We start from the raw sequence: 20,577 nt of genomic DNA, 5'->3' as shown, positions 1-20,577 counted from the left end.
CTGAGTGAGTGTTTTGGTGTTTGTTTTGCTGGAGTGTGGTGGTGCGTTTATGTCCCTTCATTTTTATTTGAAATGGAGTGGTCACAGAGGAGTGCCTGTAGAATGTACGTTGCGCAGGTTACAAAAATACTAAAATCAAACATGATTTATTACAAAAAGTTGCTGCGGTGCTTGGCACCAGCTGCAGTGACGTGGACAAAAAAATTAAATCTCACTTGTCACAGTACCGACGAGAGAAAGGAAAAATAGAGAAAAGAAAAAAATCTGGATGTGGTACTGACACACTTTACGAAACGAAGTGGTTTGGTTTAAATATGTTTCCTGGATGATATGGAACTATTTGAGATATGGCTGGCTTTGATAGGAGTCCCCTGATGCCAGAAAACGAAGAGTAACAGCAAGTCTTTGATTCACAGGTATTGCTTTTTTGAAATTTGTGTCTTTCTTTGAAACAACTGGACCTATAATATTCAACAACATTTCAAAGTCTGACGGCGACATCCTAATGAAGCTACGAAAGCCAGAACCGTCTTCCAAATTCAGCTCACAAAACATGTCATTCCCGCCACGTCTCCTATAGTATGTTTTGGTCCACCAACGACGACTGCGTCATTTTCTTCGTCTGTTCATTTCGTTAAGTATTATTAATGCAGCACCAAATGTCAATCAGCCGGCCGTGGTGGTCGAGCGGTTCTAGGCGCTTCAGTCTGGAACCGCGAGACCGCTACGTCGCAGGTTCAAATCCTGCCTCGGGCATGGATGTGTGTGATGTCCTTAGGTTAGTTAGGTTTAAGTAGTTCTAGGTTCTAGGGGACTGATGACCCCAGATGTTAAGTCTCATAGTGCTCAGAGCCATTTGAACCATTTGTCATTAATTCTTCCTCTTCACTTGACACAGCGTATCTCTTGATGTGAATACACAAAGTAAACTATCAGTTCACCGCAGCAGACTATGCGAATACGTAGAAATGTTGGTCGCTAGTGTAAACGGGAATGCGAACAACGAACAATGTGGCCAACATGTTGAGGGAACAAGTTGCACACAATGCTCCGAACAAAAACATGTTCTGAGCTCAATGTAAACGCGCCTTTGGAGTTGTGCTCTTAGACATCTCATCTCAGGCTGAACAGCTTATACGAACAGTTCCTTTTACTGGTGTCGACTGCTTCATTTCTGTCATCTGTGTACCATGAAACGAGCTTCAAAAACAACATCTTTTTTCTCTAAAAAACAGAAGACAACAGGTGAGTTTATTATAGCGTAAGATTATGGTTCGTGAGGTGTTATATGGACAAAAGTTGCTTGTTCATGTATATGTATTACTTGGAATTGAGTTCTTAAAGTCAAGCTATTTGAAATTACACTACAATTTTTGTAGAAAGAAGCGTTTGGTATATTTTCTTCCATAGTTGTTAACTTGTTTTCATATCCTGCGGCAGTCTACTTACATTGGAAAGTAGACAGTTTTTCTGTGTATGTTACTTTACTTATTGGGCATAAAGTATTTTTATTGGCACCCATCATCTTTGTGGTCGATGAATCAAACCAAATTAATTTTATGTTCGAGACAGCGACAAGTAATATTTTCATGGGTGAAAGTACTTGTTTTAAGGAGTCTTTTTGTGGAAATTGTACTATATTGCTAAGAATAGCCTTATCTTTCCTTGTATTTTTACGAACTGTTAAACATGGTATCAATGACGTCTACGGGAAGTGCCTTTGCCTCGGAAGTTATTTTCACCTGGGGGAGGCGGCATTCCGATGATAAAATTGCCAGTGTTCGGTCTCGTTTGAGATCTGCAGACAGATTGACCTTTTTTGAGAATACATCGGATGGTCACATTTGAATAAGAAGTCTCAACAATGTATTATTACGAAAGATTGTTGTTTCCGCGCGTCGTTCCGAAAGTAGCAAAAGACTGGCATTGCGCTTGCGTGCCAAGTTGCAGACCCCGCAAAGAACTGCCTACTTAACTTTTTTTATTGCCGATAGATATAAATACGGTATACTACGATTGCTATATTAATCTATAAAATAAAATTGTACAATTAACAAACGAAAAAAACCAACTAATGGTGGCAAATTTAGAAAGAAACAGAACTGGATTCTTGCTTCATCATTTTGTTAGTATCATGGCAATTTACCTATCAGGACACGTTTAAATCTCATCTTCCATGCGAAATCATCCAATGTCTGACCTTTAGGCCTGATTACAATACATCACTTAAATGTGATAATTTGTGTTTTTCGAAAACGCCCATTTCCTGCGCACCGTGATCTAAAACCGAAATGTTTGACTATTCACAGTTAAGATACTTTGATGCAGTAGAACTTGAAACGTCAGTGCCAAATGGAAATAAACACAAGTGTATCTTTTTATATGTAGCATGCATATATTTTTAAAATGGTAAATATACCTTCGAATCTGCCAAATGGTTCCGCTACAAGACAGCAGTTATTACCACAGCTTAGATGTGCTTTAGTGCAGTTTTGTAAATAAGCCCCCTTATTTCAGTCAACTAACTAGAAATTCACAAACAGAAGGGTCTTTGAGGACTTCCACATCTACTGAATTATGACGTAAAGGTCTCTGTCAGATGTGATGTCTGACACGAAGCTTTATTCCATCACTAGAATCTATAAAAAAATTATCACAATCTTGGAACCACTTATGCGACTGATGAGAATCTTTTTAATTAATATATAAATACTCTGGCTGTGTTTTAGCATTTATTTTGCTACTTGAGGTAACAGACGGGAGAAGTAATGTCGATTATAGTCAATCAAGACGGCCAGAAGTTTGATGCCAGTGTACTCTTTTGAGGTACGCTGCGTGAACCTTAGGTTCTATATAAAATTATGCAGTACAAAATTAAAGATCTCAGCAATATCTAGATTAAAAAAATGTCGAAAAACAGTTTAAATCTCTAACACACAACAAAGCTCCAGGGCCCTACGGAATTCCTTACACGGAATTTGCGACCGAATTAGCTTCTTTCTTGTCCATAATTTACCGCGTGTCTCCCGAACAAGCAGTTATCCCCAGTGAATGGAAAAGGGCACAAGTCATACCGATGTACAAAAAGGGAAGTAGAACGGACCCACAGGCATTTCGGCCAGTAATATGGAGCAAATGTGCGCGGCTCCTATCAGGCTGGACTAACGGGACACATATAGCAAACACAAAGAAGGCCAGCGCGAATGGTAACAGGCTTGTTTGACGGGTGAGAGAGCGTTAGTGACATGATGAGAAGTCAGAATTGGCAAACACCCGAAGAAAGACGTACACTACTGGCCATTAAAATTGCTACACCACGAAGATGACGTGCTACACACGCGAAATTTAACCGACAGGAAGAAGATGCTGTGATGTGCAAATGATTAGCTTTTCAGTGCATTCACACAAGGTTGTCGCCGGTGGCGACACCTACAACATGCTGACATGAGGAAAGTTTCCAACCGATTTCTCATACACAAACAGCAGTTGACCGGCGTTGCCTGGTGAAACGTTGTTGTGATGCCTCGTGTAAGGAGGAGAAATGAGTACCATCACGTTTCCGACTTTGATAAAGGTCGGATTGTAGCATATCGCGATTGCGGTTTATCGTATCGCGACATTGCTGCTCGCGTTGGTCGAGATCCAATGACTGTTAGCAGAATATGGAATCGGTGGGTTCAGGAGGGTAATACGGAACGCCTTGCTGGATCCCAACGGCCTCGTATCACTAGCAGTCGAGATGACGGGCATCTTATCCGCATGGCTGTAACGGATCGTGCAGCCACTTCTCGATCCCTGAGTCAACAGATGAGGACGTTTGCAAGAAAACAACAATCTGCACGAACAGTTCGACGACGTTTGCAGCAGCATGGACTCTCAGCCCGCAGACCATGGCTGCGGTTACCCCTTGACGCTGCATCACAGTCAGGAGCGCCTGCGATGGTGTACTCAACGATGAACCTTTGTGCACGAATGGCAAAACGTCATTTTTTCGGATGACTCCAGATTCTGTTTACAGCATCATGATGGTCGCATCCGTGTTTGGCGACATCGCGGTGAATGCACATTGGAAGCGGGTATTCGTCATCGCCATACTGGCGTATCACCTGGCGTGATGGTATGGGGTGCCATTGGTTACACGTCTCGGTCACCTCTTGTTCGCATTGACGGCACTTTGAACAGTGGACGTTACATGTCAGATGTGTTACGACCCGTGGCTCTACCCATTATTCGATCCCTGCGAAACCCTACATTTTAACAGAATAATGCACGACCGCATGCTGCAGGTCCTGTACGGGCCTTCTGGATGTTCGACTGTTGCCCTGCCACCACATTCTCCAGATCTCTCACCAGTTGAAAACTTCTGGTCAATTGTGGCCGGGCAACTGGCTCGTCACAATACGCCAGTCACTACTCTTGATGAACTGTGGTATCGTGTTAAAGCTGCATGGGCAGCTGTACCTGTACACGCCATCCAAGCTCTGTTTGACTCAATTCCCAGGCGTATCAAGGCCGTTATTGCGGCCAGATGTGGTTGTTCTGGGTACTGGTTTCTCAGGATCTATGCACCCAAATTGCATGAAAATGTAATCACATGTCAGTTCTAGTATAATGTATTTGTCCAATGAATACCCGTTTATCAACTGCGTTTCTTCTTGGTGTAGCAATGTTAATGGCCGGTAGTGTATATCACGCCAGAATCATCTTGAAAAATTCCAGATACAAAATCTTGGCAGAAGCGATGCATATTCTCCTTCCCCCTTCGTATCTATCTCGCGAAGACAAAATTAGGTAAATGAGAGACTAAGAGCTCGCACAGAGGCGTTTAAACAGGCATTCTTTCCGTCCGGGAATGGAATAGGAAGAAACCTTAACGTATGGTACTCTAGAGTGCCCTCTGCCACACACCACACGGTGACTCGGAGAGTACGGATGTAGATGTAGATAGTGTTAAGCCTTTGATGCGCGTTTAGGCCAAAAGTCTATTAGCAGAGTGAGCAGCCAAGCGTTCATTTATGCCAACAGCTGCTTGTGTGTACTGTGGTATGGCATGTAAGTTTGTGAGGCAGGAAGGTTAAACACATCATTTATCACTTTGGTGCAATGTATTCTTTTCGGGTTCCACATCAGAGGAGCATAATGAGACTGAGGACTCAGCACCGCCAATGCCTGCCACTTCGAATGATCCAGATGATCAGATGAGCTGCGCTTCAACTTCATTACCTGCACATAACACTTCCGTTTAAGGGGTACATTACGAAAACGACATCGGTCTACATATTGGGACTAAACCATCTGTTAGTGTGCTTGCCACCATACTACAAAACCACTGGGAACCTCCTGCTGAATACAGTTATCCACATTCTACTCATAATAAGGATAGGAAGACTGAAAGAAGGTCTCTGAAAAAAGAGCACTTAGATAATTATAAAGCATGGTTAGTTTTGTCTTCATCCAAAGACGGTCTATTTTGCAAAGTGTGTCCTTTCTTTGCTCCTACTCCTAAGGGTGGGTATCATGTGGGAATGAAGTTAAACACATTAGTGACTGTACCTCTGACAAAATTTGCTAAGTTATTAGGTAACGATGGTGACCTGGGAAATCACAGTAGAGCAGTATATCATCGGCAAGATTTAGGACGTGCCAAAGACTTTTTGGTTTCTTACCAAAATCCAAATAAATCGGTTGAAAATCAAGTTGACACCAACCGACTAAAGAGAATGAAAAAAAAAGAAAAACCGAAAACAGTTGTCATTTCCTTTGCGAAACGTCATATTTCTTGGAAGGCAGAACATACCTTTTAGAGGACATCGAGATAATGGCTCCGTTTTTTCTAACAATCCCGGACTATTAAATAAAGAACCTTCAACATCGCAGCGCGTCAGCAATCGTTAGTTAATATATTAAAGAACTAAAAACCCGCCTCGATTGCGAAAAAAGCACTTAGTGTTAACCTAGGTTTCGGCGTAGATAACTACACCTTCTTCAGAACAATAAAACCCACAAGTGCCTAAAAAGACCTTTGTCAATGATTATGGCGGGTCATGGCCCATCGAACATAGGCCAGTGTGAGGTGGAAACGCACACCATTAAGTTAAGTAGTGGTTTTGACTTTGTACATATGTACTGTTTGTGTTTTCCTTTTCTTTTTCGTTTATAAATGTATAGGTATGGTGTTCTTTTAATCATTGACAAAGGTCTTTTTAGGCACTTGTGGGTTTTATTGTTCTGAAGAAGGTGTAGTTATCTACGCCGAAACCTAGGTTATCACTAGGTGCATTTTTCGCAATCGAGGCGGGTTTTTAGTTTTTTAATATATTAAATAAAGGCAACTTTAAAGAGTTGATGAAATTTCGCGCCGAAGAATGTGGGGAAATTGAATTAGAAGCACAGTATAGCTCTAGTAATAAAAGCCGCACATTTTTAAGTAAAACTGTTCAAAATGAGTTGATTGAATGCTGTGGCGAAGAAATTATTTCTCAGGTAGTAAATAGAATAGAGGAAAAATTCTACAGTACTGGGTTTGATGAGACAACTGACATCAGCCACAAAACTCAGATGTCAATTTTTTAAAGATATGTTTACAAAGATGAGATCAGAGAAGATTCCATAGGTTTCATCAATCCACGGGAGCCACAGACAAATATGTGGAAACAAAACTTCAAAGCTGTATCCAAAAGTAATAAAAACGGAGATTTCTCTTCAACATCTGACGATGAAAATGATCAACTTGAGTCTTTTGAAGATGGCTGTGATTCTAATAAATGTAGCAAAAATGGAGCAGATGAAGAGGATAAAGATCCCAGAATGACTGCAATACATTTAGGTAAAACTGTGATAAACACTGTGAGACATCTTAATCTCGACCTTAGTAAATGTACTGGTATTGCAACCGATAGCTGCTCTGTCATGAGTCCCGAGATCGTTGGAGCAGTTGCCACAATAAAGAAAGAATGTACTAACGCTGAGAGAGCCCCATGTTTCAACCATTCTTTGAATTTATCTATTTCTAAGTGTTCTGGTGTGCTTATTGAGAAACTCAATTGGTATCGTTAAGGAGGTTGTTTCAATTTTTAACAGCCTCTCCAAAAAGAAATGCTGTACACGTTAAGCATACAGGCAGTCAGCTTGTCTCCATCTGTGAAACAAGATGAGTAGAAAAGCAGTTATCTGTAGTGTCGTTTCTTAAAAAAATTGAAAAAATCGTGTTTTGCCTTGAGGAAATTTCATAATGGCCACATTTTTCAAGTGATACTTCTAGTGTAACAGCTACGACGCTTTTATACGCTATCAGTAATGGAGAATTTATCTTAACTCTAGTGTGCCTTGCTGATGTGCTCAGTCAAATATTGCCTCTCAGTAGATTTTTCCAAAAAGGAACTGTTGATGTTACAGAAGCAACTGATACCGTAAACGAGACTTTATCAGTCTTAAAAACAAAGCGAGGTAATGCTGTTGCAGAGTTTAGTCTCCTTTATGATGAAACCAAGAGAATCGCAGATATAGTTGGAAGCATCATCCAAAACACCCAGAATTACATCTCGCCAAATTAACAGATCTAATGCTGCTCCACCGAGTCCAGAAAGCTATTTTAGGGTTAATGTCTTCATCCCCATTCTTGACACAATTGGCAATGATCGTGAAAGCAGATTCTCTAAAAACGTTCTAATTCTCTTCTACCTGAACACGCTTCTACCAAAAGGGTCGACAAGGTCCATGAAGTCAGTGATTGGTGATACCAAAACAGTGGCTAGAAAGTTTGGAAAAGTTGAAAGTGACTGCATATGTAATTTGAGGTCATAAGTCAAGTTGTGGGTGACAAAATGGAAAAGAGAAGATGCAAAGAAAACACTTCTACCAAACTCTGCAGTTGAGTGTTTGCAGTTTTGTACTATAGACATTTTCCCCTTGATTACATCTTTAATGTTGCTTCTTTCTTGTCTTACTGTCTCAACTGCAACAGCCGAAAGATCTTTCTCAACACTGAAATTGATTAAGACTTACTAAAGAAATCGTTGTGGGCAAAACCGCTTAACTGCGCCTGCTTTATTGTACGTACATAGGGACATTGTTATTAACAAAGAAAAAATCATAGATAGATTTATTGCAAAGGATGGAAACAGGAGAAGATGTATGCTTTCTGAGGTCTAGATGTTGTAAAGCCAGATGATGAGAAAAGATAGAGTAATTAATAATTACGAAACTATATTAGTTTTTGTGCTTTTATAAGAACTGTAAGAACAACAAACCGCCTGCTAACATGCATAAAACGGATCCAATATGTAATTTACAAATAGAGAGCCAATACAAAATTGTTAACCTAACTTCTACCAAAATTGAAATCACTTATACAGAAATATATCGTATTATATTTGAAATTATCGTTTCATATCTCTTATGTAAGTTTGTGGATTTATTTACGGCTTTACTTATATTGTTTTAAAATAAAGTATTTGTGTTTACAGAACACTTAGTAACTTGATACTTTCCTGTTAACAATTATGTAAACGTAAATACCTATGTAACGACTTTGAAGGCCAGACGTTTGAAGAAATTTAAGACGTCTGTATCCCCAAAATAAAGCACGTCTTTTCCGCGTCTTTGATATGTTTTTTAAGTCTAAAAAAGCTTGAAATGCTACATTTTAAAGACCTTTTTTCTTTGTTTTCTGGGGAACACCCCCAGGTTCTCTTTCTCTTCGAGGCAACCGCCCCCCTCCCCCCCTCCCCATAAAATTTCTTTAATCCGCCACTGCCGTGCCATCAAGAAATATTGCACCGATTATTCTGTCAATGGGCATTGCACGCCACACAGTCACACGTTGAGGGTGAAGAGACTTCTCGATCGCGAAATGCGGATTCTCGGTCCCCCAAATGCGCCAATTTTGCTTATTGACGAACTCATCCAAATGAAAGTGAATTTCGTCGCTAAACCAAACCATTCAATTCCCATCATCCCCCACGGCCAGTCGTGCAGTTTGAACGTCCTAACGGAAACCGTTCAGAAGTTATGAAAATTTTATTTCATATAGTTCAATATTTTGTGTCTCGTTCCTTTTCCTGCTTGTATTGTTTATGGACTATATTTAGTAAAGAAAATGTCGGTCATTTACTGGTTGCGACGCAGTTCGGAAGCTTATACTCATTTACTTGTGACGCAGTACGCTAGGTTTTTGTTGCACTGTACTTCGCAATGAACCAGTGGAGCCATCAGACCAGTACATAAAATAGTAAGTCTTATTTCAATGTAAACAAATAACTGTCTAACACAATGTAAAAAACTGCTGCCTGCCACGTACAAAATTCGAAACCTGAGCCCCATGCCTTAAAGTCGCACAATAGGCCCAGAGCCACGCCGTCTTGAATGCTTGACTTGGATTGCATTGATCTGGTGCGGCAGACCGATGGGCTCAACCGCTGCTAATGCAGCTAGGTACGTCATCTGGTGGCGTCACATGTTGAACTTCTGCATACACTTTTGGGACGCTTCCAGACATTTGCGACCCCATGAGTCTTGTATTAAATTACTTGTCTCAGCGTCATCTACTTCACTTGGAGGCTTTTAAACGTCAATAAGAATCACCCAGTATGAGAAAAACAGCAGTCCTATCACATCTTCGCAGGTGCGCTCCTGACGATACCCTTATCTCTGGCGAACACTCGCCTTCGAGGACTACATACTGGATTCTACTACTTAAGAAGGTTTTGAGCCAAACATATCAGGGAACCTATTCCATATGCTCACACCTTCGTTAACAGTCTGCAGTGGGGCACCATATCAAACGCTTTTCGGAAATTTAGGAATATGGGATCTGCCTGTTGCCCCTTATCCATAGTTCGCAGGATATCACGGGAGCAAAGAGCAAACTAAGTTCCATATGAGTGATGTCTTCTGAAACCGTGCTGATTTATTGGCAGAAGCTTTTCCAGCACAAGGAAACTTGTTATTTCGGAACTCAGAATATGTTCAAGAATTCTGCTGCAGACTGATGTTAAGGATATTGGTCTGTAAGTATGTCGGTCTGTTCTTTTATATACAGGTGTGAGGGAGGGAGACTGGCGGAATGTGAGAAGGTGAAGGTCATTGTGAAAAGAGCACTGGGTTCCCCATCAAGCCTCATAGCACCCAAAACCTGCGTAACCGATCTTTTCAACTTGCCCAAACTCTCTTCCAAGACTCACAAAATCCGGAGCTGAAACAATCCCAGAACACTGTTGTTAACATTTCCTCCAAAATCCTCAGCCCCACAGAAGTTTCAGTCCTCTCCAAATGCCTCACCTTAAGCACTACACTAAAATTTAACTATGTGGGACTTGTCAAGGTGCGTCCACACTACTCGTGCTCGCCAGACTTGTGTTCGTCATACTCGTCTGCCTGGAGACTTGTCTGACTTGCGCTCGTGCTGCTCCTATCTTCGTCCACACTACTCCAGTTGCTTGCCAGGCTTTGTTTGGCTCGTGAGAATCCGCACCGTACTCACATTCGTGATCAGTGCCAGTTTCCTAATTTAAAAATGGACGAAGTGGCTATAGCAAGTGCCAGCTTCCTCGTGATGCGCCTTTTAGCTGAGAAAGAGGATAGAAGAAGACGCTACAAAGCCCCAAAAAAACGCAGGTGGTGGATGACCACAGTTTTCAGAAGCAGAAAAAGATGTAGTGGGAGTGATTTGATGGATGACTTGGATGATGAAAACATACATTTCAAGACATTTTGCCATATGTCCGCATCAGATTTAGAATATCTGGTAAATTTGGTAGGACCGAAAACATCAAAGGCTGACAGCAAATTTCGGAAAGCTATACCAATTGCTGAGCGGTTGCCACTTACGCTCAGATACCTAGCAACTGGCTATTCCTACACCAGCCTCAGTTTTTCGTTTAAAGTCTCCAAGCAAGTGATATCAAACATTGTTCCTGAAGTATGTGCAGCGCTTACTGGCAGCTTGAAGGAGTTTGTAAAGGTAAATTAATAAATTATACAAATTTTGTTATTAATGCACTTTTATTCATCAGGTAATAAGCAAAAGATATAAAAACATTTAGATTTAAAGAATGAGAAGCAATTAAACCCAAAGATTATTACTTTTAATTATTATAAATCAAGCATATCCACAAAATGTGTAGAGCCTTGTTCAGCGTTGTCAGAAGTAGAAGTAGATGTCTGTTGGAAGTTGCTTTGCATCTGCTCATGGGCATGAACTTGCTGAGTTGAAAGAATCGGTAAATGCGGCGAGCAACGAAACAACCGCTTTCTGCTCTGAAAATCGTGTCGGAAAATTCCTTTTTTAACAAAAGCACGTGTTCTGTTGTCCATGGACCGAAGAACGTTCGCTATGTACTCTCCATAGGCGTAAAACTCGTCTCTAGTTTTAGATAAAGCAGTTCGTGGTGCATTATATGCCTCTCCTATACGAGGATCTTCGGCCCTTTTTCTCTGAATTTTTTTTAGGTGAAGCAAATACTTTCGTGTGTTTGTTTGGTGTAGATGGTAGTTTGTTGCCTTGCGTTATTTGATGATCGACATGTTGACTACTTATTTCCTCGCACGTGCTCGCTGTACCTTCTTAAATTCCTCCTAAAACAAAGCGACGACAAAAGATTGATGTAAATAATAGCAAACCAAGTAAAATAAAAAAATAAAAGAATTGATGTAGGAATAGGGAGATACACGTTAATAATCGTAAAAAACTGGAAACAATGTCAAGTTGATAAGTGAAATTCAGAATATTTGTTATAATGATTACTACTTATTACTACGCAAAATTACTGATTTTTAATTATTATTAATGTTCATAATTATTAGATTGTCCATTATTGTCTATGCATTTAATAATTATTTATATTATTAGGAGTTATTAGTTTCTATTTACTTTTTTGCAGATGCCATAGACACAACAAGAATGGTTACATGTAGCAGAGGAATATGAGAGAAAATGGAACTTTGCTCATTGCCTCGGTGCAATGGATGGCACACATCGCGCAATCCAAAGCCCAGTTAATTCTGGATGCGATTTTTTCAATTATAAGACTTTTTCAGTATTGTTCTTTTTGGTCTAGTGGATGCTGAGTATTGTTTTTTGTATGCTGAGGTCGGCTGCCAAGGTCGAATTTCAGACGGTGGTGTTTTACGAAATACATCTTTTTTTTAAGAATATGAGTAATGGTACCATCGTTTTTCCGGACTATCGTACCCTCCCAGGTAGACAGAAAAAAGCCCTCGGACGTTGGCACGCCAGGTACATATAGTCTGCGGCCACGAGCTCGGCTCCAGTTCACCACCGGCAATGGAGGGTGAAGCTTTGACAATGCCAGCCACTCGTGCTATCGAAACGTCAGTAAAATCATTAGATGAACGTGGTCGAAGAACCCGAGACAGAAGCCAATAGGCAGTTTGTCAACAAGTGGCCACGAAACCATTAACAACTTTGTAGAAAAAAGTACCCTATGTTATTGTTGCAGACGACGCGTTTCCCATCAACAATCATATCATGAAGCCGTATAGTGGACAACAACCACGGAGGTCAATGAAAAGAATTTTTAACTACAGACTTTCAAGAGCACGGTGGATTGTGTAAAATGCGTTCGGAATACTTCTTCCGTATTCCAGATACTAAGAAAGCCTATATTACTACAGCCTGAGAAAGCCCAAAGTGTTATTATGACTTGTACATATCTCCATAATTTCTTGCGAAAAATTTCTGCTTCCAGATAAATTTATACCCCTGTAGGAGCAGTGGATCATGAGGAGAACGGGCATTTAAAGCCAGGAACTTGGAGAAATGAGATCACTCCTGCTACAACGTTTACACGATTAGCGAACACTCCACGACGTTCAACGCAGACTGCCGTAGACATTAGAGATGAATTCACTGCTTATTTCATTTCCGAAGAGGGAAGACTGCCACGGCAAGATGGTTACGAATAACATATTAAAGAATTTTCAGCCACTAGCTAAGTACGTACTAGTGACTGCCTGACTGCACACATTTCAACTACCTATAAATGTGAAGTTTTACCTTTATTAATTCCTATTTTATTATTTTTATTTCCTCAAATAACATAATATACAAATAAAATACATATAAATGTACATGTGCTTTAATATACTGTGTTAGAAAAATAAATGTTATTCATATTTATATTTATTACTAGCTGAGTACCCAGCGTTGACACAGTATGTACACCAATCCTGTTGCTCCATTTCCTCCTTTCCCCTCTGTGACGTTCAGAACTCATTTTGCCAAAACCTTATAATTTTATCACAATTAGAACTTTTTTAAATTTTTAAATTTGCAAACTATAAGCAATTACTAGGCATATTCCTAATAGAAATGGTAGTAAGCTAAAATAAATATGAAAAAATATCTTAAGAAATGATATGATTAATGGTATATAAGGGAATAACACCAAAAAATTTAAAATTAACAAATGAGCAGGAACCGAAATGTAAGCTGTGAAAGATAAAAAGTTAGGTAGCCGTGCAGACAGAACCAAAAAGGGACCGAAACCCATTAAGTTTGTTAATGGTTGTTAGTACGTTTCCAAAAATAAATATATTTATTTACATCTGTGTTGATTGTCTTCTGCAGCTGATATTTGCAGTGCAGAAATTCAAATGCTTTGAAAGCGAGCCAGTTTGGAGCGTTCACTTCCTCAACCCCAGTGCCAGATTTCCCAGGCTGAGTCTTCCTCTGGCGGACTTTCCTGTAATTGGCTAATAAGCTGGTCATTTTTTTAAATTCTGCCACACCCACACCGAGATCTGTCGCGATGGAATTCCACGCTTCACTTTTTTTTTAATTTTTATTTTATATTGGCAGTTTGTTGCATCCCACAGCACAGGGTATTGTTCATAGGTATTTGTGAATTTAATGACAAAATCGTCAGTCCACTCCATTTCAAAAGAAAAACTGATGTCCCAACACAGAAAAGAAGAATACCAAGACCAAACTGTACGAGTGCAGCGAGCCAACTGGTAAGTGCTTTGTTGCCGTCCACACCACGCGCACAGCTCGCTGCACATCCCTTTGATGTACCGACAACAGCCGGAGCCAGACAAGCCATAAGCTCGGGCGGCTCGCAAGCCTGTTTCGCGGCGAGCCCTCGGAGCCTACCTCCATCCACATTACTCATAAGGCTCGCAAGTCTCACAAGTACACTAGCCACACGAGTAGTGTGTACGCACCTTCAGAGACCTACTCTCCTACTCCTGATCCCTCCAATTAAAGCCAACCTATTTCCAGCGTTGAACCCTGCTCTCCTAGTTCATACCATCATCCAACCGTGTCCTCGCCCCTCCCCCCTCCCACCTAACCACTCTCTGGTCACCTTCCAGGAATTCCTTGCCTCCAATTTGACCTCACCATCCTTCCCGAGGCCCTTCCTAAGAACATCAAGCTTTCAGCAAAGAAAACACATCCACACACAGCTACAGAACAAATCCTGACCTAATCAACCTACCTACAGACAGAGGTTCCACTACTGTCATTATGAATCACAGTGACTACCTGCTGGAAGGCATCTGACAATTGTTTGTTTCCTCCATTAATAAACTCTACTATAGTGATCTCATCCCAGAAGTCCAACATAAACTCCAGTCCCTGCTTAAAACCTAGGGTCCTTTTCAGAACTTCTCCCTTGAAGCAGTTTCCGTCCTCACCCACATGGCAACCACACATGCCTTCTACAAGCTCCCCAAATTCCAGGAACCCAGCTGTTCTGGACGCCACATTGCCACTAGCTATTGTACTCCCACTGAAAGAATTTTGGCCTTCATTGATCAAAACCGCCATCATATTGCCTGAAATCTTGCCTTCCACAGCAAAGATATCAGCCACTTCCTTCACTGACTTTCCTCCACCTCCACATATGTAACTCCTGAATCCCCACTCGTCATTGTTGATGCCACTTCCCTATACACCAAAATCCCTCATGCACTTGGTTTTGTCACTGATGAACACTGCATCTCCCAACGTCCTTCAGACCCCAAATCCACTACCTCATTCCTCATACACCTTATCAAGTATATGCTAACATAGAAGTATTTTGCCTTTGAAGGGAAGGTATGCAAACAAATCGGAGCAAGCCTTGCATGATACTGTCCTTTACCAACCTTTTTATGGGCTGTCTAGAGGAAACCTTCCTAGCCTCTCAAAATCTGTTACCCCTGGTCTGGTTCACGTTCATTGATGATATCTTCATGATCTGGACTCAGGTACAGGAAACCCTATCCTCATTATTTCATAACCTCAACACCTTCTCTCTCATCTACTTCACGTGGTTCTCCTCAATTCAGCATGCCGCCTTCCTGGATGTTGACCTCATCCTCTCTGATGGTTCCATTCAAACCTCTGGCCATATTAAACCCAGCAACCACTAACAATACCTGCCATCTCTCCCACACCAAAAAATTCCCTCCCATACAGCCTGGCCAGCCAGGGACAGTATATCTGCAGTGACAGGAGCTCCCTTGTCCAGTATGCTGTAGGTTTGACAAAGACCTTCACTGACAGCCACTATTCCACAGACCCTGTCCACAAACGGAATCCCCAGTTGTATCCCCACCCATCCCCAGTCCTCCCATCAACTCCCAAGAACCAGCTACAAAGGAGTGCCCCATTAATCAACCAATATCACCATGGGCAGGAACAACTAAACCAAGTCCTTCATCAGGACTTTGATTATCTATCATCATGACCTGAAAATAGGGTCATCTCACCCAAGATCCTTCCTACCCCTCCTAAAGTAGTGCTCCATCACCCACCCAACCTCCACAACATTCTAGTCCAACCCTATGCCCTTGCCACAGCGATCATATCCCTGTGGAAGCCACATCCACTCACCCAGCCCAATACACTCATCCAGCACTTCCTATTCCAATCCTGTTACCGGCTTATCCTAGTCCAGTAGACGCTGGGCCACTTGTGAAAGCAGGCATGTCATACACCAGCTCTGCTGCAATCTTTGCTCAGCTTTTTATATTGGTATGACAACCGACCAGCTGTCCTCCATGATGACTGCCCACCATCATACTGTGGCCAAGAGCAAAGTGGACCACCCTGTGGCACAACTTGCTGCTGATCATAATAATCTTTATTTCAGTTACTGTGTCACAACTCAAGCCATCTGGATTCTCCCCTCCACCACAAGCTTTTCTGAACTGTGTGATGGCAGTTATCCTTACAACACATTCCCTGCTCCTGAAATCATACCGGCCTCAACCTACGCTTAACACCTGTCCCAATACCCTCTACCCAACTGTTTCTGCCCTCCCCGTCGTGTCACCTTCTCACAGTTCAGCTCCTGTAACCCTCACTGAGTGCTGTTTTGTGCTGGCACACCCACCGGAGTTTTCCCCTCTCTGCTCCCCCTTCCTTTCTGCTCCCCATTTTCCCTTCCATTCCCTCCCTCATACACTGTCCTGTGATTCTACTTTGACTAGATCTGGCTTAAATGGGGCTCCACTTCAGAGGCCAAATTTTAATTTTAAATAAAAAAAATTCCCAGAGCGTACAGCAGGGTGAAAATATATCATGATGAAATTCGAGCTACTCCAAGATGTACGAACCTTTTTCACTTAGGTAGAGCAAAGTAAAGGGGGTGCGACCGCCTCCCCCCCAGCCCCCCCTTTAATCCGCCAGTGTGGCACCGTGACTACCGAATGGTATTTGAAGGTTTTGGAAGATGATTTCATCCCCTTTTATCCAAAGTGACCCTGATTTCGACACGATGTGGTTCATGCAAGGCGGAGGTAGCAGGAGAATGTTTGATATCCTGGAGGAATACTTTGGTGAATGCATTCTGGCTCTGGGGTGCTTCAGCGGGTCATGCAGATTTCGCTATTCGTCTGCCCCACATCATCGCCAATGATGGCAGGCATATCGAAAATCTCAAAACATAAATTAGAATATCTGTAGTGACGTTGACATGTTGAATAAAGTGCGTGAGCGCCGTAGTTTGTAACTAATTTACGTTTTTTCATATATAATTCAATAATTGTCACTCTGTACTTCGAAAAAAGAGTTGCCTAGCGGAACGCTGCGCAACGCTGCCCCCTACCAGCGAGGGTAGGATCGACAAGCCCAACTAGTGCACGTGTAGCTAGGTACCTCATCTGATGACGTCACTTGTTCAGTATTTGCCATCCAGTTTTGAGCCATTTCTTGACGTTTGCGGCCCCATGTGTGCTGTATTAAATTACTTGACTCGCCGTTATCTACGTCGCTTTGGGGTTTTCAAATGTTAATAACAGTCACTCAGTACGCATGAATGATCTGACGGAGAGGGTGAGCAACATTCTGGGGCTGTTTGCTAAAGCGTCGTTGTTGAGTAATTGTAGGAGGATAAAAGATGACTAGACAAAATTTTCAGCTGGTATGATGAACGGCAACTGGCTATAGATGTATAAAGATGTAAATTAATGCAGATGGGTGGGAAAAACAATCTTATAATGTACGACTACGGTATTAGTAGTGTAGTGTTTGGCATAGTCACGTCGGTTACAGTGTGACGGGCATGGAAGGACAGTAATAGGGAAATAGAATGGTCGACTACATTTCATTGGGAGAATTTTAGGAAAATGTGGCCCACTTGCAAAGGAGACGACGGCATGTGGGATACTAGTGCGACCCATTCTTGAGTACTGCTTGAATGCTTAGGATTCCCACCAGGTTGGATGGAAGGAAGACATTGAAGCAATTCAGAGGTGCGCTGCTAGATTTGTTCAAATAACCCGAAGTATTACGGAGATGCTTTGGGAAGTCAAGTGGGGAACACTAGAGGGAAGACGAAGTTCTTTTTGAGGAACACTAATGAGAAAATTTAGAGAATTGACATTTGAAGCTGACTGCAGAACGACTCTTCCGCCGCCAACATCCATATCGCTTAATGTTTACGAAGATAAGAGAAACTAGGGCTCTTACGAAATCATATTTGGTTCTTCGCTCGCTCTACACTGAGGTGGCAAAGGTCATGCGATAGCGATATACACATACAGAAATGGCGGTGATATCGCGTGCACAAGGTATAAAAGAACAGTGAATTGACAGAGTTGTCATATGTACGCAAGTGATTCATGTGAAAAGATTTCCTAGTTGATTATGACTGCACGACGGAAATTAACAGACTCTGAACGCGGAATGGTAAATGGAGCTAGGCGCATGGGAGATCACATTTCGGAAATCGTTAGGGAACTCAATATTGCAAGATCTACAGTGACAAGAGCGTGCTGGGGATATCAGATTTAAGGCATGAGCCCTCCCCACAGATGACGCAGTGGTCGACGGCCTTCACTTAGTGCCCGAGAGCAGCAGCGTTCGCATAGCGTTGTCAGTGCTAACTGACAAGCAACACTGCGTGAAATAACTGCAGAAGTCAATATGGGACATACGACGGACTTATCCGTTAGGGCAGTGCGGCGAAATCTGGAGTTGATGGGCTGTTGGAGCGGACCACCAGTGCGAGTGCTTTTGCTAACAGCACGACATTGTCTGCAGTGCCTCTTATTCAAACATAAAGGAAGTACGTCGCTGGCTAGCTGTATACAAGTATGAGCAAGTAATTAGTTGGATCTTACTTCAGGTTGAGATGTCGTTGGTGCAGTGTAAGGTATCGTGTGTTGACAACGTGTGGCACAGGCTCTTCTTCTTGTAGCTCTGTAACAAATGAAACTGAGCCCACAGTACCCTTCATTAATTTGCATCCTCTTGCAGTAATTGTACTGTGCCCATTTAGTGCCATATGTTCCACCCGTCCACACCAAACGTACGCCAAACCATTACATACTTTACCATCACTGCTTTACGACCATTTCTCAATAAAAAAGCCACAGACCGACTCAAATCTCTCTTACTTTCTGCTGTGCAGTGTACTCAACTGCCATTTCACTATATTCTCTGACAGTATCTCGCATCGCCCTGACTAAGCGCCTGCCTTTGTGGCCGAACGGTTCTAGGCGCTTCAGTCCGGAACCGCGCTGCTGCTACGGTCGCAGGTTCAAATCCTACCTCGGGCATGGATGTGTGTGATGTCCTTAGGTTAGTTATGTTTAAGTAGTTCAAAGTCTAGGGGACTGATGACCTCAGATGTTAAGTCCCATAGTGCTTGGAGCCATTTGAATCTGACTAACAAGGGGAGGCCGCCAATTGTGAAATTCAGATTCGATTCATACTGCGCATAATAAAAGCTCATGGCCAGAGGTGTAATGTGGCAAAGCACCAAGATGCACTTCTCAGCCGTTGTCGAGAAAATCGACAGTTAAAAGAAACCGTTCCGGTGAAATGCTATCTACGACTAATAATTTTCTCCAGCGTTGTGGCGCAGTGGTAAGCGCTCGGGTTCGTAACCCAAAGGTCGCCGGATCGAATCTCGCACCATGCAATTTTTTTTTGTAATTAGTTTTTTGTATTTCATATATATATATATATATATATATATATATATATATACTATTAATGAATTGCTTATGCATGTTGGTGAAGGCGGATCGCTCTCCAATTGTACCGCCTCCATTTTTCCGTTTGTTTAACAGGGTGTACCAAAGGTACATATATATATATATATATATATATATATATATATATATATATACTATTATATATATATACTATTAATATACAGGGTGATTCAAAAAGAATACCACAGCTTTAAAAATGTGTATTTAATGAAAGAAACATAATATAACCTTCTGTTATACATCATTACAAAGAGTATTTAAAAAGGTTTTTTTTTCACTCAAAAACAAGTTCAGAGATGTTCAATATGGCCCCCTCCAGACACATGAGCAATATCGACCCGATACTCCAACTCGTTCCACACTCTCTGTAGCATATCAGGCGTAACAGTTTGGATAGCTGCTGTTATTTCTCGTTTCAAATCATCAATGGTGGCTGGGAGAGGTGGCCGAAACACCATATCCTTAACATACCCCCATAAGAAAATATCGCAGGGGGTAAGATCAGGGCTTCTTGGAGGCCAGTGATGAAGTGCTCTGTCACGGGCTGCCTGGCGGCCGATCCATCGCCTCGGGTAGTTGACGTTCAGGTTTAATAACTAACCTTTTTCGTAAGACTCTCCATACAGTTGATTGTGGAATTTGCAGCTCTCTGCTAGCTCTGCAAGTCGATTTTCCTGAGCTGCGAACAAATGCTTGCTGGATGCGTGCTACATTTTCATGACTCGTTCTCGGCCGTCCAGAACTTTTCCCTTTGCACAAACACCCATTCTCTGTAAACTGTTTATACCAACGATTAATACACCACCTATCAGGAGGTTTAACACTATACTTCGTTTGAAATGCACGCTGAACAACTGTCGTCGATTCACTTCTGCCGTACTCAATAACACAAAAAGCTTTCTGTTGAGCGGTCGCCATCTTAGCATCAACTGACGCTGACGCCTAATCAACAGCGCCTCAAGCGAACAAATGTACAACTAAATGAAACTTCATAGCTCCCTTAATTCGCCGACAGATAGTGCTTAGCTCTGCCTTTTGTCGTTGCAGAGTTTTAAATTCCTAAAGTTGTGGTATTCTTTTTGAATGACCCTGTATAATATATAATATATACTATTAATGAATTGC

General features: G+C 41.8%; 1 pseudogene; it reads right to left on the bottom strand.

Annotated features, from left to right (window-relative positions):
• Positions 1-1,177: 1,177 nt before the first annotated feature.
• Positions 1,178-13,896, bottom strand: LOC126474697 (uncharacterized; annotated as a pseudogene).
• Positions 13,897-20,577: the final 6,681 nt, after the last annotated feature.

This window comes from Schistocerca serialis, chromosome 4 (assembly GCF_023864345.2).
Source record: "Schistocerca serialis cubense isolate TAMUIC-IGC-003099 chromosome 4, iqSchSeri2.2, whole genome shotgun sequence".
NCBI lineage: Eukaryota > Metazoa > Arthropoda > Insecta > Orthoptera > Acrididae > Schistocerca > Schistocerca serialis.
This window is presented reverse-complemented; position numbering and strand designations above follow the sequence as displayed.